This window comes from Aythya marila (assembly GCF_965140915.1).
Source record: "Aythya marila genome assembly, chromosome: 22".
NCBI lineage: Eukaryota > Metazoa > Chordata > Aves > Anseriformes > Anatidae > Aythya > Aythya marila.
In genome coordinates this window covers 2,368,901-2,387,701 of record NC_139063.1, presented here as the reverse complement: position 1 = coordinate 2,387,701, position 18,801 = coordinate 2,368,901, and the positions used below count along the sequence as shown (strand labels likewise).

General features: G+C 61.7%; 1 protein-coding gene across 1 annotated transcript in view; it reads left to right on the top strand.

The window, feature by feature from the left end:
• The first annotated feature begins 5,580 nt into the window (after positions 1 to 5,580).
• The window catches only part of COL8A2 (collagen type VIII alpha 2 chain), a 32,394-nt gene continuing 19,173 nt past the window's right edge, over positions 5,581 to 18,801 (top strand). Inside the window, exon 1 of the mRNA XM_082777266.1 lies at positions 5,581 to 5,879. The gene's annotated coding sequence lies outside the window, so the exon portion shown is untranslated. The remainder of the gene's footprint in view (positions 5,880 to 18,801) is intronic.

The window sequence follows — 18,801 nt, the reverse complement described above, 5'->3', positions numbered from 1 at the left end:
GGATCCCCCCCATCTGGGAAGGAGCAGCCCCCCTGGGATGCGGGGTCTCAGCGCGGCGGCCGGCCCCGGCGGCAGATTTACTAGCGAGGAGCCAGGGGTGTTTATGGCGGGCTGGAATGTGTGCTCCGAGCACGTGATGAATTTACAACGTGCCAACGAGTGGATTTATTTCGAGCCCACTGTCAGTGAATTAATCACAGCAGCCAAGGAGACCTTCGGAGGCACGGGGCGGGGAGAGGTGGCACTGGGGACACCGGGGGGCACAGGGACGGTGCCCGGCTCCGGCTGTGCCAGCTCCGTGGTGCAGAGCAGGGGTGCAGAGCTGCTGCCTCGAGGAGCTGGTTTGAATTAGGTGCAGCTCGGGAAGCCAGGAGAGGAGCGTGCTTCCCAGCTGCTCTCCCATTCTCCCATTCCCTCTCCCCGGGCAGCCGGGTCTCGCCTCATCCCCACCTGCCCACCGAGCCCCATGGGTGCAGCGGCCACGGGAGTGCTCCAGGAGTTCTCCAACACCTCCCCCAAAATGAGCTGGGAAAAAGTGCTCAGGAAAAAGACATCCTGCAGGGTTTGGTCCCCAGATCCCATCCCAGCACCACGGGCAGGATCCCTGCCACCAGCAGCTCCCATCGCCCTGGCTGAGAGCTCCCCGAGCCCAGCCCCTTGGGAGCGCAGGAGCAGACGCCGCCGGTGCTCACGTGAGCGTCTCATCCCTGGAACCGCGCTGAGCTATTTCGAGCAATATCCTGCGGCAGGATTTGCACGTGCCTGTTTTGAATTTGCTGTGTTTAACAGCGCTGTGGGTCACTGCAGCCCGTGCTCCCATCCCGCAGCAGGATGCCTGTGCAGGAGGGGACGCAGCCCTGCCCTCGGGGACACCGCAGCCGGCTCTGGGGTTGTGTCTGCTGCCCCTGTGACCCCCGCAGCAGCCTGGGGATGGAGTCACCTCTTGCTCCTGCTCCTGCACCGTGAGCAGTCCCCAGCCACCTTTTTCATCATCGTCCCCCTAAACCCCAGCTGCATTTCCAAAGCTGCTCTGCTCAGGGCTCCGTGCCCAGGCAGGGATGCTCAGCATCAAGCAGGATTTTCCTCTGACATCCCCCTGGATGCAGAAGGACGGGTGGGCACCAGCAGCCCCCAGGGCCCCCTACACCCCGGGCAGGTCCCACATCCCACAGCATCACCCCTCGGGGCTGCTCCGGGGAGAGCTTTCACCTTAGCTCCCCTGTGGCTTTCCATCCAAAGCCCCATTTACAAACAGGGGTCCCGGGGCCGCCAGCTCCCACCTGGGCTGGCCCTCTGCAGAAAAGGGAGCCTTGGAAACGTTAGGTGAGTGCAGTTTTTCCATGCATATGTATATAGGAGGGGAGGCGGCTGCCAAAGTAAATACAACCCTTCCCTTTCCAAAAATGTCCTCCAGGAATTGTAAAGGATCCTGGAGCAAGAATTCCGTCTCAGATCCTTTACACTTTCTATCGGGGGAAGCATATAAACCAGCTTCTTTTTAGCTCTAGCAAAGTCAACGTGCTGAGAGTGTTTTTTTTATGACATGCACCAAAGGCGCTGGGAGCCGGAGCCACGGCCATGTGTACCCCGGGCAGGGCTTACGCAGAAAAACAATCCCAGTAAAGAGCTTTATAGCCACTGAGGAATGTGGAACCTCCACCAGCCCGGCCGAAGCTTGCAAGGCTAATTGCTTTGGGATTTACTCTTTTTTTTTTTTTTTTGGGGGGGGGGGGTTGAGTCTCCGTGGTCGCTGCCTCCGAGGGTCCCAGCTGCCCTTGCGGTTCATTAGGATGCTGAGCGGGGAACTGTAGATGCTTTGAGGAGAGCTGCAGAGCTTGTGGGGTAAGGGAAGGAGCCGTGCGGTTCCCTGCCTTCTCCCCTTACAGCCCCGGGGCTGAACCTTCCGGGGGCAGAGGCACCGGGGATGCTCCTGGAGGACGAAGCATCCCAAGCATCCTCGTGCCCAGCCCGGGGCACGCAGCCCCAGCCTCCTCCCGGGGCTGTGGTTTGCTGCTTGTAGAAGTTTCCCCGAGCCCCCCCTCTGCTCCCGGGTGCTGTGCCCGTGCTGAGCGCCTGCCCCTGCCCGGCTGGCAGCCGTGTTTTGCTCTGCTGATCTTCCCTCGCTCGTTTCAGTGACTTTGGAAAATGGGATTTTGGCTCTTAAATCGTTCAGGGGCTTTTGAAAATTTGACTCTAAATACTTTCCGAAGTGCATTTGTATGAAGTAATTCTCTCCAACCTCCCACAGTGGTAGTCAGATTGCATTTAATCCATCACTGAATGTTCCCGAAGGCTGGGATCTGGCACCACGCTCCACACGGAGCCGTGGCTCGCCCTGCGCCGGGCCGGCACCGAGCTCGCTCCCCTCGCCTGCTCCCACCCGGGGCTGCTCCCACCTGTTCCGGGACCCTCCGGGACCCTCCGGGACCCTCCGGGACCTCACACCCTGCTCCTCACACCGGGGGCAAGGGGCAGCGGGGGGCACGATGCTGCGGGGTCAGCCTGCGTGGCCCCCTGTGGCAGCATCACCTGCACGATGCCGCGGGGTCCCCGTGTCCCCATCACAGCCCAACCCAAGCAACCCAAAGTGTGTGACACCCCCAGGGCTCGGTGTCACCTGCCATGGGGACATTTCGGAGCAGTGACCGGCATGACCGAGGATTTGGGGCTGGCAGGAGCGCTCCTGGCCCCCTGCTGCCCCACCAAGGCACGTGGCCCCCTCCCGCACGCGCTGCAGCTTTTCCTGTCAGGCAGCGAAGGGCTTGTTTTCAGAGCACAATTACCCAGCTTGTGGAAACATGGAAACGATATTCCGACGCGCAGGGCTGATTTGGTTATGCCCGTGACCCACCGAAATTAAGTTAAGGCTTTTTTTTTTTTTTTTCAGCCCTAGATTGAATTATTTCTCCCCCTGCTCTCTCGCTCTTTCTGTGCGGAGCAGCAGGAACGGCTGGGACATGCCTGTGCTGGGGCAGCAAACCCCAGTGCCCCGTGAGACATCCCCTGGGTGCAGCAGGGTGCCGGGCACCCAAATCTGGGTGCTGCCGCTGTGCCAGAGCCCTCGCTGGCTTGGAGAGCCAGGAGCAGGTCCTCAGCACGGAGCTTTTCACCCTCCTGGGAGGCCGGGGCCACCGCAGAGCCCTGGCACGTTGGCGGGCGCTGAGCTGCCAAAGGTCAAGGACAGAAGAGCTGCTAAATCCCGCGCTAAGCCTGGTTTCCTTCTCCCACCGGGGAGCAGCGCTGTCGGCAGCTGCTCAGCGTGGCCGTGCCCAGCTCCGTGCTGCTGCAACCAGGACTGAGCCGTGGGAGCCCCATGGGAGCCCCGTCCTGGGGCTGGGCCACGTCCTGGGGCTGCAGTGGCCACGCTCGTCCCCGGTGCCCCATGTGCGCCCTTGGGGATGGCACCCTGGGGACGCTGCTGAGCAAGGAGCGAGTGTCCCTGGTGCTCTGGTGATGATGGGTAGAGGGAAGGAGGTGGTGCATGGCCAGATGGAGCAGGGCAGCACGGGCAGGATGGCATGGGCAGGATGACACTTACAGGGTGACACTTACAGGATGGCACGGGCAGGATGGTATGGTCAGGATGGCACAGGGCAGGATGGCACAGGGCAGGATGGCACAGGACAGCAGGCTCAGGGCAGCACAGCACTCGGCACCAGGCTGCAGCCCAGCGAAGGGGCAGACGAGGGGGCACAGGGGGAGCGAGCGCGGGGGCGATGACAGGCGGGAGAGGCAGGCACCAAGCGGGGCCGCGGCCGATGGTTCGCTCTGCGGGACAGAGGAATGTCTGTGCTGCTAATGAGTCTGTTTGGAGAGGAAATGCTTCGCCAGTGAGAGCTCCGGTTAAACAAGGCCGGTCCGTTTCTCCGAGAGCCACCAGGCCGGTGGAGGCCTCTCCGGGCTCTTCCTCGGGGTCTGCAGTGGGGATGGGATGGAGGCAGCACGGGGCAGGGGCAGACACGCACGAGGTGAACCACGGTGCTGGGATGAGGCAGCCCAGGGCCAGCAGGGTGGCTCCTGGTAGCCACCCCATTGGGGCCACGGCCCCGAGCAGCAGGTGAGGGCTCAGCCATGGCCAGGGGCAGCCCCCGAGCTGCTCGCTGTGCCCTGGGGATGGGACCTGAGGTGGGGCAGAGCCTGCTCGGGGCACAGAGGGGTTCCCAGCTCTGTTCCCATCACCCTGAGCTCACCCCGAGCCTGGCACAGCTCGCAGGGAGGCAACACAGCAGCAGGGGCTGTGGCAAGGGCAGCTTCTGCCCTCCTCATCCTCATCCTCATCCTACAACCCCCTAAATTGGGATAATCACAGCTGTGGTCGATCCCTCCTGCTCTGCCCCACCGGGGCCGTGCTGTGCGGCACCAGCTGCGTCTCACCCAAAGCCCAGCACCTCTCCAGCACCCCCGGGCAGCCCAGCACCCCTGCGCCCACCCAGCCCCATCCAGGCCAGAGCACATCAGCATTCCTGGGAGCAGGGTCTGGTCCCGCGGCGGCCGCGATCCGGGGGAAGGCATTGAGGGGGGATTAGCTGTCTGATGCTCCCCCTGGCTCAGGCGCTTAATACGGAAAACAAACACCCTTGTGCGCCCCGATCCAGACGGGTTTTCTCCATGCCCGTTGCCTGGGCGACCCTAATCTGCCTCCTCGGGCACACCGGGGGCCTGCGCCCCCGGGGTCTGCACCCCATGGGCAGGACACGGGAGGGTTCCCGGTCCCCAGCAGCTGCGGTGGTGGCCTGTGCCAGGGACACTGTGACACTGCTGGCTCGGGAAGGGGCAGCACGTGGTGGCTGGGCAGGGCAGGAGGTGGGAACGGGGCTCCCCGTTGTATGGGTACACGATTCAGAAAGGTGCTGAGCCAAGGGGCAGCAGCGCACAGCTGCCTGTTGCAGGATTTTTGGGGTGGTGATGTCCCTGATGTCCTTGCACCTTAGTAAAGGAAGGAAAATGCTTCCAGCTCACGCTGGCCCCGTGCCTGCAAAAGGTTGTTCTGGGGCAACGTGGGGGCTGCTCCAGTTCCTGGCTGCAAGACGGGCCAAGGAGGGGAAAAGGATTCAGCCCCAACATCCCCGGGCAGCCTTGGAGGCAGGCAGCACCCAGCCTGGTGCTGGGGGGTCTGAGGATGGAGGGGGCTCATTTTCCACCACCAGGGTCGGTATTTCCAGCACCAGCATCCCCAGGGCACAGCACCCAGAGAGGGTTTGGGGTGCGAGTGGTGCCGGTGGAGCATCAGGGAGCCAAGTGGTGCAGGGGGCTGGCTGGGAGGGGGGGGGGGGGGGGGCTGCATTTAGTTATTTTGCACGTAGTCGCTGTAGGTGGTTGGGGAAGGGAGGGAGAATCCTGGGCTGGAATTAAGAATAAAAATAGAAAAAGGAAAAAAAGAAAAGAAAAAAAAAAAGGAAGAAAAGAAAAGAAAAGAAAAGAAAAGAAAAGAAAAGAAAAGAAAAGAAAAGAAAAGAAAAGAAAAGAAAAGAAAAGAAAAGAAAAGAAAAGAAAAGAAAAGAAAAGAAAAGAAAAAAAAAAGAAAAAAAAAGAAAAAGGAAAAAAAGAAAAATAAAAAGAAAAAAAAAAAAAGGAAAAAAAAGGAAAAAAAATGATTATTTTTTTTTTTTAAAGAGGGAAGGAAAAGTCTCCGCAGCCAACCCAGCCCGGCCCAGCCGGCTGCGAGCCGCCCCCTCGCCCCCTCCCTCGGTCCCGCAGTCCCCGCTCCGCCCCGCTCCGCGCCCCCCGCGCCGCCCCGCGCCCGCCGCCAGAGCGGCCCCGGCCCCGTCCCGGCCCCGTCCCGGCCCCGTCCCGCCCGGGGCAGGCAGCGCGGCTCGGCTCGGCTCGGTTCGGCTGCTCCTCCAGCCCCCGCTGCGAGCCTCGGGAGCGCCCCGGCCAAGGTAAGGGCGCGCTGCGCCCCCCCAGCCCGCCCCGCTCACCTGGCTGCGGGGAAATGGGGCTGGGGGCGCGGGGGGGACCCCGTCACCGGACCCTATAAATGCGACGGCTTTTCCCTGGCCGGATCTTCCTCGCGGTCCTCTCCTAGCCTGCATGCTGTTGGTTCTTTATTTTTCCCTTTTGTCATCCCTTCTTTCCCCCTGACCCACTTTATTCGCCTGCCTCCTGCGCCCCGAGGACCCGCCGCGTGCCATCGGTTGTGGGGGGACCCAAGCGGACCCCGCCAATACCTGGCCCCAACTTTCGGACTTTCTCATCCCATTGCTGCGAAACACCCTGCTGGGATCAAAAGTGTTCGGGGGCAAGTGCCGAAACCTTTGGGGTTGCCACCACCAGCACCTCAGTGGCGCGATGCCCTTGCCCCATGGGTGCCCATCCCCTACAGACCCCAGCACCCAAGGGCTCCCGGCAGCACCGGTCACGGTGGCTCGATCCCAAACACCTTGGCAAGCACAAGGTGCTTATTTTATTTGATTTTTTTCCCTTTTTTTAAGAGCCTTGCTGTTAATTGGCTCCCGATCCTACCGAGCAGTCCCCGTGAGGCACGGCAGGTCCCCCCCGTGCGTTAGCCCCAGGCGAGGCAATAACCCGCTGGAGCTATTTTCTCATCTACGGGCAGCTTTGCTATAAGGAACATGTTTAATAAATCATAAGGCCGGTGAATTCCTGGGATTTTTATTGCTTCTGTAAAAATGCAGTTTTGATCTGTCTGCGAGGGACACTGGGAAACAAAGCTGCTCCTTTCGGGGGCCGGATCCTGCGAATTTAGGACAGGGACCTGGCAGCGGGGTGGGGGCTGCGGGCCCCCCCAGTGCCGGGCAGCACCCCACCCCTGAGGCTCCCTGTGGTTTTCTGCCTCTGCCCCATCCCTCGGAGGGGCTGAATATTACTGGGGGGGGACACAAGCCCCCGTGAGACCCCCGCTGGCCCCCGCTCAGCTCCCGTGTGCCGCCGGGGCTGGGGGAGCCGACGTGCGCACGGAGCGAAGGCGGCGATGCCAGGGGAAATCGCGCAGCTAGAAACCCAGCCAGGCTGCGGCCGGGCTTCGAATTACATTTTTCCTCCTCGCCCTCTCGCCTGGGGGCAAGAGAAGCAGCGAAAACAAAAGTGCTCCAAAAAACCCGAGAGAGATCCTTACGGGAAGGATCGCCCCGTTTCCAGCGGGCAGCCTGCCCGCCTGCCCGCACCCCGCAGCCTCACCAGAGCTCGGCCGCGCGGGGCTGCCGCACAGCAGGGCGTGGATTTCCTAACACGCCGGGGCAGAGGAATGAAAAGCAAGAAGTTTTCTTCCTCAGCTCGTTCCAGCCTGCGTGCCGGGGTGCTGAGCTGTGGCTTGAAGGGCACCCCGAGCTCTGAACCCAAGCTGTCAGGAGCTTGGGAAGCGCGCGGCGCCGGAGCCAGGGCGCGGGGTTAGGAGTGCAAGAGGTGCTCGGAGGCGCCCAGCTCTGTCCTGCTGGAAGGATCCCCGTGGGATGCCACCGCCGAGCAGCAGTTTGGTGACCCAGCCTTGTGCTCGTTTCCTGCCATGCCCTTTGTTTCAGGCTGCGCAGAGCCCGGCTGCGGCGGCGGAGGCAGGGGAGGCAGCTTGGCTTTGTACGGGGAAGCGTTTAAACCCCTCGCCCTGATTCAGATGTTCCATTCATACGAAACGCCGTCGCGCGGGGTGTGAATGGGGACTGCCGGGGGATTTTTACGGCAATAAGCCCTAGAAGTGTCAAAAGTTATTCACACCTTGGTGAAATCAAGGATATTTCTGTCCGGGGCTCTTGGCAGGGGCTCAGCACGGCTCGCGTTGTGTCGGGTTTTTGGTTTCCCATTTGGATACCGGGGTGGGGGGAGCACTACAGCGGCCGTCTCGCCCCGACGTCCCGGTGCTGTAAGTGTCTCAACACCTGGGGGGCTGTGGGGCTGTGCCAGGGGGCGCGCACACAGCCCCCCAGCCCCACGGGGGTCCAGCTGCTGCAAGGCAGCGGGTGCTTCTGTGGGGCATGAGCCCAGCGTTGGCCAGCAAAGGGTGAGCCCCCCCTGCCTCGCAGGAGCCGCAGCAACAATTCAGCAGCCTGGCGTGAGCATGCTGCCCGCCCCGGGGCTGCTCCGCACCCGCTGTGCTCGGCTCGGCGTTGAGAAATCCCTTCCCCTCCTGGGCCCTTTGGGGGGGGTGCAGCTGGGCTGGTACCGATGGCGAAAGTGTCTTGGGGTCAGGCGTGTCCCTGGGGGTGTTGGCATGCTCCAGAGGAGCTGCCAAGTCCATGCTGGGGAGCGTCGGTTTGGGAGGAAATCGGGGAAAAAGCCCCTCGGGCACGGCCCCGCTGCCAGGATGCGCCCCAGGTGCGGGGCCGGTGCCCGCGGGGTGCTGTTGCCTCCAGCAGCCGCTCCACGCAGCGCTTCTGGGCTGCTTCAAGCTGCTGTAAATCCTCCCCGAAGGAACCGGGAAGACAGTTTTATGGCTGCCGGGGAGGAAGATTAGCAGGGTGTTGTTTTCAGAGCTGATCCATCACGGGACGCGGGCGCCGCGTGGTGCATCCGCGCGCTCGGCTGCTCGCGGGGGGCGCAGAGATTCCTGCGAGGGGTGAGATAACGACGCCTGCTTTTAATGCTCCGACTCCTCGTGGGATCTTGGGGTGATAAAAACCACCTCGGCTGGGTCCCCACACCCCCCTGGTGCCCGTGCTGCAGCCGGGCTCCCCGCGAGCCGTGCAGGGGGGGCAGCGTGGCAGTGACAGCACGTTGGGGCAAGGCCACCTGCGAAACGCATTAACCCCGGTGGAAGGGGCGTGCAGGGCCCTTCCCTTCCCCTTTCTCACACACCCCCTCTGTCATTCTCTCATATTTCAACTTGTCCGCAGCTCGGGAAGCGGCAGAGTTTCCATTGCCTTGCGCTAAAGAAAACGTCTGTGACAACAAAACCGAGGAGCTCGGCAGGGGGAGGGACGAAGAGACGCCAAATTTCACTCGGTTCCCCCCAGGTGCTCCCCCCGAGCTCTTCCCTTTGGAGAGGTGCAGACCCTGGGGCTCCCCGCAGCCTGCCCGGTGCCCTGTGTGCTCACTCACCAGCTAATTACAGAGGCCAATTAATTCAGGGGGCACTGACTCGCACCCGAGGGCTCCCTGCCATTCTGTGGTTTCTCTCCCCTGGGTGTTTTGGGGAGAGGGCTGGGTGCTGCTGGCAGCCCCTTGGCCACATCCTGCAGAAATCCTGTGGGACTGGAGCTCCCTGGGGCTGCGGGCGGTGCCAGGGCCATCACCCCATGCCTCCATCTCTCCTCCCTCCTGCTGGGCTCAGCCCAGTGCCACTGGCCCCACGGGACAGCTTGGGGGCTGCCGGACACCAGGAGCCGCTTTCCCTTTTCCCCTCGTCACCGGAGTCGCTCCCGAGTCCCATCCCGGTGTGCCTGGCCTCCTTCCCGGTGCTGCCTGGTCTCTGTGCGACCCCGAGCATCGCCTACAAAGCGGTGAGATGAAACCCCACGGCCAAGGGGGGGCCTTTTCGCCCAGCCAGGTTTCAGTGCAGCACCCAAACGCCTGCTCGGGGCCGCTGCAGGCAGCAGAGGCCAGCTCGGGTGGCCACGGGGATGCTGTGCTGCACAGCCCCAGTCCCTGTGTGCATCCTGCGGCTCCTCAGGAGATGCTGCAGGATCCTGACCCTTCACCGTGCCCACCTCCTGCCCCAAACCCTCCACGATCCCTCCAGACCCACACCCAGCACCCCCCCATGGCCAGATCCTGCTCCCCCCCCGGGGACCTGCTCCCGAGCGCCGCAGGCAGGAGCCGGGGGTTGTTAGAAGAGGGACGAGGGGAAAAAAAGGAGCCCAAAAGCAGCTGCGTGGGGTTCTCTCCTGTACCCTCAACCCATCTGCAGAGCAGCTCTGGCCTCCTGTGGCCCCGGTGTCATCCGAGTTCAGGCGGCAGAGCTGCGGATCGCAGGCAGGAGCCGCAGCTAAGATCCCCGGCTGCCCTGCAGCAGCTCTCGTCTCCCTTCCCTGGGGCTGAGCCTGTCCCTCTGTCCCATCTGGAGATGTTTGTCCTTACAGACTCTCTGGGGCGCCTCTGTCCAGGACAGGGCTTGGCAAGAAATGACTGGGGAGGAGGAAAATCCTCTCCACGTCCACCTGCGGCTCTGTGCGGGCAGTGAGAGGCGGAGGCCGGGTTTTTCCCAGCTTGGATATTTCACACCAAAGACCCGAGTCTTTAGCATCGAGGTTCAGCACTCTCAGCCCCCAGCAAACCTTCCCCGGGCAGGATGTGGCCCCGGGGATCCCCCCCAAAACCGGCAGAGTTCTGCAAAGCGTCTCCAAGCCCGAGGAGCACAGAAAGCCCCGGTCGCTGGGATCTCGCCGCTCTCTGTTCCTCCCATGCCGATCTCCCTGGCCATTGCTGAGAGCCTCGTTATTGTTCTTGCAGAGGGTTTTGTTTCACTGCTGCCTTCCAAGTTCCCAGGGATCTAAATTGTAAAGAAGGGGTCTTGTAAAGAGCCCCGTCCAGATGAATGAGATGATACTGCTGGTATCGAGACGAGATCTGTCCCCATCTTTATCCGCAGACAATGCAGCAGTGGGAGCAAACAAGGATACAGCCTTTCTTCTGGGGCACATTAGCCAAATCAGAGCCTCCTCTTTGTTTTGCTCTGAAACCTAAGCCCCTGCAGCCAGACCACCTTGTGCTCGCAGCGCCCGGCTCTCCGCAGCCGTGGGGGAATTCAGCCCTTTCTCTGCCACGTCCCCGTGCCCAAACCGCGGGCAGGGCAGGTGCCTGCCTCTTTGGGTTTAGGGCGGGGGGGAATTTCTTTTCTGGAAGGAAAAACGATGTTTCTGCCTGCATTCTTTGTGCACCCACGGGTCTCCGTGCCGCTCGGGGTGCTGCTGGGCAAGGGGGCACGAGCTGCAGGAGGTGGAGGCTGCCCTGTCTGTAAGGGCAGCGGGGGCAGCTCTGCGCACGAGGCTTGCTGCGGTGCCTGACGCCTGCGGCCGCTTCACCTGCTGCCCCATTTCCTTACAAGTCCTACAATTCAGCCCAGGTTTGTTTTAAGAAGTTACCGGAGGCTGAGAGAGCCTGGGACTGATTTATGGCTTCCCATCAAAATCGTGTGGTTTCACCACGGCGCTTGGAAGCCCCGGCTGCGTTTTTTTTATTTATTTATTTATTTTTGTTGTTCTTTGCTTTCGAGACGTTGGCTCTGCTCCAGGCTCGGCTCCTCGGGGTGAGAGCACGGGTGCAGGGGGAGCCCCAGGGTGGGAGCATTCGGGTGTCGTGGGGGAGCTGCACCTCGCCACGGGGAGCAGATTTTGTGTCAGGACCACACAGCCACCGTTTTAGGGGAGCGCCGATAAGGCGAGGGGAGGTTTGGCACGGCGGGGAGCTGCAGGGCTTCCTCTGCATTCCTCCTAGCTTTAATTTCAACATCGGCCACTTATCACCCTTGCATCCTGCTAACGTTTAAGTGGCTCGGTGTCAGCAGCTCCCAGCGAGCTCTCCCGTCCCCTTTTTGTGCCGTGCAAGAGCCGCTGGGTTCCTCCGTGCCCTGCTCCCACAGCCACAGGCTGAGCCGCCGGTACCCACCGAGGTTAAGTATGTGGGCTTTTGCCAGATAAGCATATTTTCAGCCTCAAACATGCATTGTCAATGACTTCAGAAAGGTATTATTCAGCTGTTGCAGTGCTCTGTAAGCCAGCCAGCCGGCGTAGGGAAACAAGCCTACTTTTATTGCTGTTTCTTCGTATTTCCTGATAGTGCCAGTCTGGCACTCGAAAGCCACGGGTCAGATCCCCGCAGATTTGGGTTAGGATTACAGCAGCGATAGCTTTGTCTTCCCTTTGCCGTTAATTCCAGACCCTTTGGGCCCCAGCGGGGTCTCACTGATAACCTCACCCCGAAACCTCACCGCCCTGTGCGCCAGCCCGGGCGCAGGAGCCGACCACGGCGCTGCTCGGAGCGGGCACGGGCACCTCGGGGGCAGGGAGGGCACCGGGGTCCTGGGACCCCACGATGGCCCCGGGCCCACAGAGCTCTGGGCAGCATGCTGGGGGAGTTTTGGCTTTGTGGACGGAGAGGAATAGGGCTTTGCATCACCCAAGTGGCAGGGTCGGGGTGGCAACGTGCAGGGGCCGTGCCGCGCCGAGCATCCCCTGGCAGAGGTGGTGCAGAGTGATTTGGGGACTTCATGGTTTTGATTATTTATGTGGTAAAGTAAAGATGAAAGGGAGAAGCAGGCGTCTTTGCATCACATCCCCTGTCTGCATCCAAAGGAAGCTGGGGGGAGGCTTTTTTGCTTTTTTCATGACCGTTTCCCCCGCCAAGGCGGGGCTGTGCTGAGCACCGGGAGCACCTCGCCGGGGTCCCGCACCCTGCTCCTTCCTTCCTGAAGCCTTCGCAGAAACCTCTGCACCACAACCAAGCCCCTGGCCGTGCCAAACGCCGTGCCAGCCAGCTCCACTGCTCTGGCCGGGTGCGCTCAGCGCTGCTCAATGCATCCCCCCGTGCCTGTTGCCATTAAGCCTCCTCATCGTTGTTTCTCCAAGACCATGTGTGATGTTAGTGCTGAATGCAAGCTATGAGCTCGGATGAGACCCCAGAGCCCCTCCAAGCACTTAGAAGCGGAGCTCTGCAATGGGTTTGTAATTATTTTATTTTAGCTGGGTATTTTCCTCCCCCCGGGGGAAGGCCAGTGCAGCGTATAAGCGCGGGCCCGTGCCAAACCGTGCCCAGGCAGCGCTTTTATGAAATGTTGGGCTCCTCAGAATTAATTTCATTCGAAACATTCTTCTCGTTTTTCATAAAGCACAGCAAATCCGCGGTGCTTACGGCAGGAATGCACCGAGTGCTGCCGGGCAGACACGAATTCCCCACGGTGCACGGACGGGGCGGGGGCTTCCCCGGGTGCGAGCCCCCGGCCCCCCCCGTGCCCGAGCATCCCCCGGGGAGCAGGGGTGATGCTGGGACCATCTCGCAGCCAGCCGTGCCCACGCAAGCGGGTGGCGCTGAGCAGGAAAAGGGCACAGCTGCCAGCTCTCGAAACCACAGATTTTTTTCATTTTTTCCCCCCTGACACATCCAGATTTTGTCATTTTGCCCGGCGGTCGCATCCCCTCGGCGGGGGCGGCTTTGCCCTCTGTGACCGTCCTTTCCCGGGGTCTGGGGGGAAGCTGGCGGCCGTCTCCTCCTGTCTGGCATTTGCAGGGCCGTGGGAGGAGCGGGCTGCTTGTCCCCAAAGGTCAGGGAAATGCCAGCGAGGCCGCCCCATGGGTGAGTGCCAGGCGCGAGGGCAGCGGCTGCCGGCTTGCTGCTGGGCTGGGAAAGGTCCTGGTAAACGGTCCGCTGAGTGCCCTGGCTGCTGGGCACTGATCCTGGGGTGAAAATGAAGTGGATTTGCTCAGGTGGCAGCTTGTAAAGCATTCAAGTGGGTTTTGGGGCTGGAGTAGTGAAACGAGGGGCTCTCGGCGCTGGAGAGCCAGCGGCAAGGGAAGCGCCGCGGGAGAAATAAATCCGCACCCGTCTCGTCGCTGGATGCAGCTCAGATCTTGTGAGCCCCCCCCGGGCTCAGCACTGCCGGGGTTTTGCTCCCTGGGGTCGGATCCTGGTGGGAAGCAGACCCCAAACCCCGTTACCCTGGCTGCTGCCCCGCTCCACCAGCATCCCCGGCAGGAGCCCGGAGCCGCGCTGGGAGCTCTGGCTCGCACATCTTCCCCTCTCACCTGGCTGACGTGCGCCAGGCCTGCCTTAAAGAGCTGATTGTGGTGGATAAGAGGAGGATTAGAGGGTTTAGCAGGTGTCAAGCCTCGTATTTCACCGTGATGGAGGGGCGTACGCGGCTGGCTCTTCCCTGCTCCTGCCTGAGCCCTGCCGGAGCTGGGGCTGCCCTTTCCTTCTAAATATTTGCTGCTAATGTGGGATAAATTTGAAATTTGGGGGGGCTGCAATACAGCAGGGCAAGCTGGCCCAGCCGGGTGGCTGCATGCCCGCATCCTGCTGCCGGGACAGCTGCATCCCTCTGAGCCCAACAGGCTCCATCCCATCCACACCCCTTCCCTTCCCTTCCCTTCCCTTCCCTTCCCTTCCCTTCCCTTCCCTTCCCTTCCCTTCCCTTCCCTTCCCTTCCCTTCCCTTCCCTTCCCTTCCCTTCCCTTCCCTTCCCTTCCCTTCCCTTCCCTTCCCTTCCCTTCCCTTCCCTTCCCTTCCCTTCCCTTCCCTTCCCTTCCCTTCCCTTCCCTTCCCGCAGGGCCACATCAGGACAGCCTCGTGTCCCCCCCAGCCACTCCATCGTCCCCCCCAGCTGCCTGTGGATGCGTTGGCACTTGCCAAAGTGGGCCGTGGGTTTTGCCAGCCCGAGGAGGGTGCTGAGCCCTGCTCGCTCCCCTCTTTGCTGGGTCAGCATCAGCGCACGGGGCTGTGCCGCTTTGCTGCTTAAACCGAGTTTTCTCCAGGAGACTGGGGGGGCCTCCAGACAAGGAAGGGGCTTTTGTGTGCCGGGCTGCAAGCCGATCCCCTTTTGTGGTTTCGCTATTTTGGATGATGCACTTTGTTATTCCAAGAACCACCCGGCAAAAGGACCCGGTGAGCCGAGTCCCCGCCGGTGCCTTCGCTCGCTGCGCCCACCTGGGGCCCCGCCGCAGGCACCGGTGCCCCCGAGCACCTCTGCTACTACACCAGGGGGAGAAGGCAGCAGCCAGCATCCCCGTCTTGCGAACGGGGCCGTGCTGACGGGGCAGCTTGGGGGATTAGCCGGGGTTGGGAAAGCCAGAGCAGCAAGCGGAAAATGCGGGGTTTGCTTAATTCCCCGGCACACTCGTGTCCCGGGCGGCACGCTGACAATAACCCGATTGTGGCCGTGCTGCCAGGGGTCCGAGCTGGTGCTGGGGTGCCCAGGCAGCCCCTTTGCCCCTCCTGGATAAGGCTGGGCCCTCACCTCCACCCCCCTGAGTTCGGGATCTCGGCAGGACCCGCAGGGTTTGCGTCTTGACCGCGCGCCTCTCCATCGGTGACGTGCGTGGGGAGCGCTGGAGCCACGGCACCGCTGTTTGGGGTGTGGGTGGGGACTGGTCCTGCAGCACCCCGAGCTGGGCACGGGCACCTCCGAGCTGATTTCTCGTGGCCCCCAGGGCCGGGTGTTTGGGCTGGAGCATCCTTGGCCCGGCCGGCATCGCCTCCTGCCGCGCAGGGATGCTGCTGGCTCTGTTTGTCTTGGCTCCGCCGGGCTTTTTCCTGCATGAGAGCTGCTTGTAGCTGGGCAGGAGCCAGCGGGTTTATAAATAAAAGCATCGGACACCTCTCTGGGTGGTGCTGAAAGTTCCCGAAATAGCCTCGCAGCCCCGCCAAGGCTCGCGTGGCCGGGCTGTTCGCAGCAGCAGCAGCCCCGGGTCTGGGTGTGGAGGCAGGGGCTGGCCCCGGCTGCTGCCTCCGTCCCTCCCGCACCCGCACCAGCTCCGTGCTTCCCTCCGTGATGCTGGGAAGCACTGGGAAAAGCTGCCTCGGTCGGCTTGGAGGCATCCCCTGCATCACCAGCCTGCCACTGGGATGTCCCCAGCTGGCTCTGGGGCTGGCTGTCCCCGTCCCCAGCCAGGACGATGCTCCGGGAGCGGGCACCGGGGGCTACCCAGGGGCTCTCCACCTGCAGGAACGTCCCGTGCCTTGGATTTTCCCCAAAGCTCTGGCCTGGAAGGGATCATTTGAGGGCACGGGGGGCTGGCCTTGTGCTGCGGGTTGCTCCCTTTGGGAAACCAGGAGGTTTGCAGGGTGCCAAGGCACAGCCGAGCCCGTTCAGCACCGTGGCAGCCCCACACCCCCTCCAGACTCCCCTGCCATTTCAGGCAAGCCGTGCTAATTCCAGTTATTTCTCTATCAGCAGCAAAGCTGGAGCTGCCCGACCCCATTGTGGTCCTGCCAGCCTCTGGGTGCAGAGATTTGGGGCACGATGGTGCTGAGCTCAGGAAGCTGTGGGCATCACCCAGCCCCCGGTGCAGCAGGAGCCTTTCCCCGTGCTGCTCCCTGCACAACAGCTTTTGGGTTAAAAATCGAAGGGTTTCTCTTCTTTTTTTTTTTTTTTTTTCCTTCCTTTTTATTTTTTTTTTTTATAATTGTCCTCTAGAAAAATAGGATGAATAGGTTGATTTAATTTTTTCCCCATGTCTCGTTGCCACATGCCCATAAATCCTGGGCGAAGCACAGCAGCGCAGCAGCCACAGCAGAAACCCGGAGCTCTCCAGAGCGCGGCACGCTCGAGCCTGGGGCTCAAACATTTCCCTTTTCCTCGAAGGCAGAAAGAGGAAAATGCCCGGGGCTTCTCCTGAGGGGTGATTTTTTGCCATTTGCGCCCCGTGCATGGGGATGAGCCATGTGCATGCCGGTCCTGCCCGGCACCTGGGCATTTTTTCTGCATTTCAGGGTCATTTTGGGATTCCTGGCAGTGCTCGGAATCCGTGCATGGTGGTTTTCCTGGGAGCTTGCGGGAACCCCTGCGTGCCTGGGCTTTTGCACGGCACAATTGAGCAACAGAGACTGGGATTCATGCGCTGCCCGCCCTCGGGACAGAGCGTCTGGTGACGGCTGTGCCCCGCTCCGGGCTCCCGTGTGATTTCCGAGCCTTGCAAAGCTCCTGGTCCAAGGTCAGCCCCCGGGCAGGCACGGTGCCCGGCCGCCTCCGCAGCCCATTCGGCATCCCTGGACCCGTGGGGACGGCGTGAATGGAGAGTCCCGGTGCGCCGTGCCAACGCCGAGCATCCTCGCATGGCCTCAGCTCTCTCCTTGTGCAGGGCGGGAGCGTGGGGACAGCGAGGCTGGAGCCCCCGGCCTCAAACCCTGCAGTGCGGTCCCATCTTGCTGCCAAACTGGTTTGTAATGGGAACAAACGGCCGCCCCAGTGCGGAGGCTGGATGCTGCCCGGGCACCGGTGCTGGCTCGGAGCCGCCGCGGGGCTTGGGAAGCGGGTGCTGAGCGTGGGCAGAGGGAGGCTCCCGCATGCCGCAGCCCGGAGGGGAGCCGTGCATGGAAAATAGGAGCCGAATGTTTTTCCAGCTTGAAGCCCAAACAAAAGGTTTTGTAATAAACGCGTCCCTCGGCCCCGGCTCCGCACCCGCCGCGGCGCCCCCCGATTCCTCCCCGTGGCGCTGCCAGGATGGGGGCCAAGGGGCAGAGCAGTCCCAGGCCCTCGTGCCACGGGGCAGGGCCCAGCGCCGCCGCGAGCCTTTTTGCTTTTTCATGCAAAATCTGCCCTTAAAAAGATCGCTCCGGCGGGGTTTTGTTGGCTGTGGTCAAAAGCGGGACGCGGACACGTGGGAAAGAGGTGAGGATTTGGGTGCCTGTGGGGGCCGCGATGCCCGGCGGGTTTTGGCTTCTCCTCCTGTTGGGGGCACAAGGGGGGCTCGCAGTGGGGTCGCTGCGGGTCGGGAGGAGCCGGGGAGCAAAAGGGCACTGGGAAACGGAGCCAGACCTGTTTTTTTTGTCTCTCTGAGGGCTGGCGGCGCTTACAGAAATAAACAAGTCCCACCACGCAAACATTCAGCGTCTTCTTCGCTGCTGGTGCTTGAGCTCCGGGTCCGTCATTTGGCTTGGCAAGGGGTCAGCGGTAATAAAGCCTGCCCGAGTCAAGAACCCCTCACCTTGCCGGGACACGGGGCTGGCTCTGATGCTACCAAACCTTTAAAATCACCCAGGTCTCCAGCTTTGCAGCAGTTCTGATGCTGCATCCACTGCTCCTACGGGCCGCCTTCCCCAATGGGGTCCAGAAGAGTTTTTTTTCCCCCCCGGGGTGGTTGTTCCCATCATCATCAGTGCGGCCACCCCAATGTATTTGGGACCTGCCATGTATTTGGGACAGCTCAGCTGGTGGCAAAGCCTAGGAGAAGGAGAAATACCAGGGGAAGGGCCGGGGTGGGCTCTGCTCCCCCCTCCGGTCCAGCCAGGCGCGGGCAGAGGGAGGCTTCGGGGTCTGGAAGCCTTTAAAGCAGATTAGACCAGATATTGGATTGCACTGGAAATTAGGAGCCCGGTAATGAGATTGTGGCTTCGGCTAGCTGCAGATTAGCGTTACTCGGGGTTTGAAGCTCTTTGTTTATAACAAATAGAGATGGGGCAGGCAGGCAGGCAGACAGACAGACAGACAAGCCCTGTCGCAGCGGTGGAGCTGCAAGGCTGCCACGGGTCGGGGCTGGGGGCGTCGAGATCTCCCCTGCACCTCGGGGTCCTGGGTGACCCCTGGGGTCCCTCATCCCCCTCCGCACACCCCGGGAGCAGGGTGAGGACAGCGGGCACGGGGCTCGGCCGCCTCTGCCAGGGGGTTCAGAGGGGGGCCGGGAGGTTTGGAGCCATCTCCAGAGGAGCGGAGGGGTTGGAATTCCCTGCGAGGCTTTCAGCTCGGAGACAAAAGAAATGTGGGAACTACTTATAAAAAAAAAAAAAAAAAAGGGAAAAAAAATTTCAAATCGAAAAATCAAAACAGCTGATTCAGTGGTGTTGAAACATCTTGTGACAGAGCCGGAGGAATTTTTTCCAAAACGGGGTTCTGGGAAGGATCGGCCTGGTTTTAGCACAGCCCGCTTCCGTCCCTGTGCACGTGCTGCGGGGCCGCATCCCCCCCGGGCACGGAGCTGAGCCCCTGGGGACCCCCGGGGGCTGCTTCCTCCGGTGCTGCAGGCTCGTGGGGTGCTGCATCCAGCTCCATTCAGAGGTCCTGAGCTGGGTAAAGGATCCAGATCGCCTCCACCCCCCGCCGAAATGGTCATTACGGGGAAAATCTGAAATACAAGCCGGGAGCGCCGCAGCCAACGCTGGCCGGGCGGCGGGAGCGTGGTTTCTGGTAGCGGCTTGTCAGAGTTTCCACTGAACACCTCGGGCTTTCTGGGATCTCACATCGGCTGACATAAATTAAATTAAATT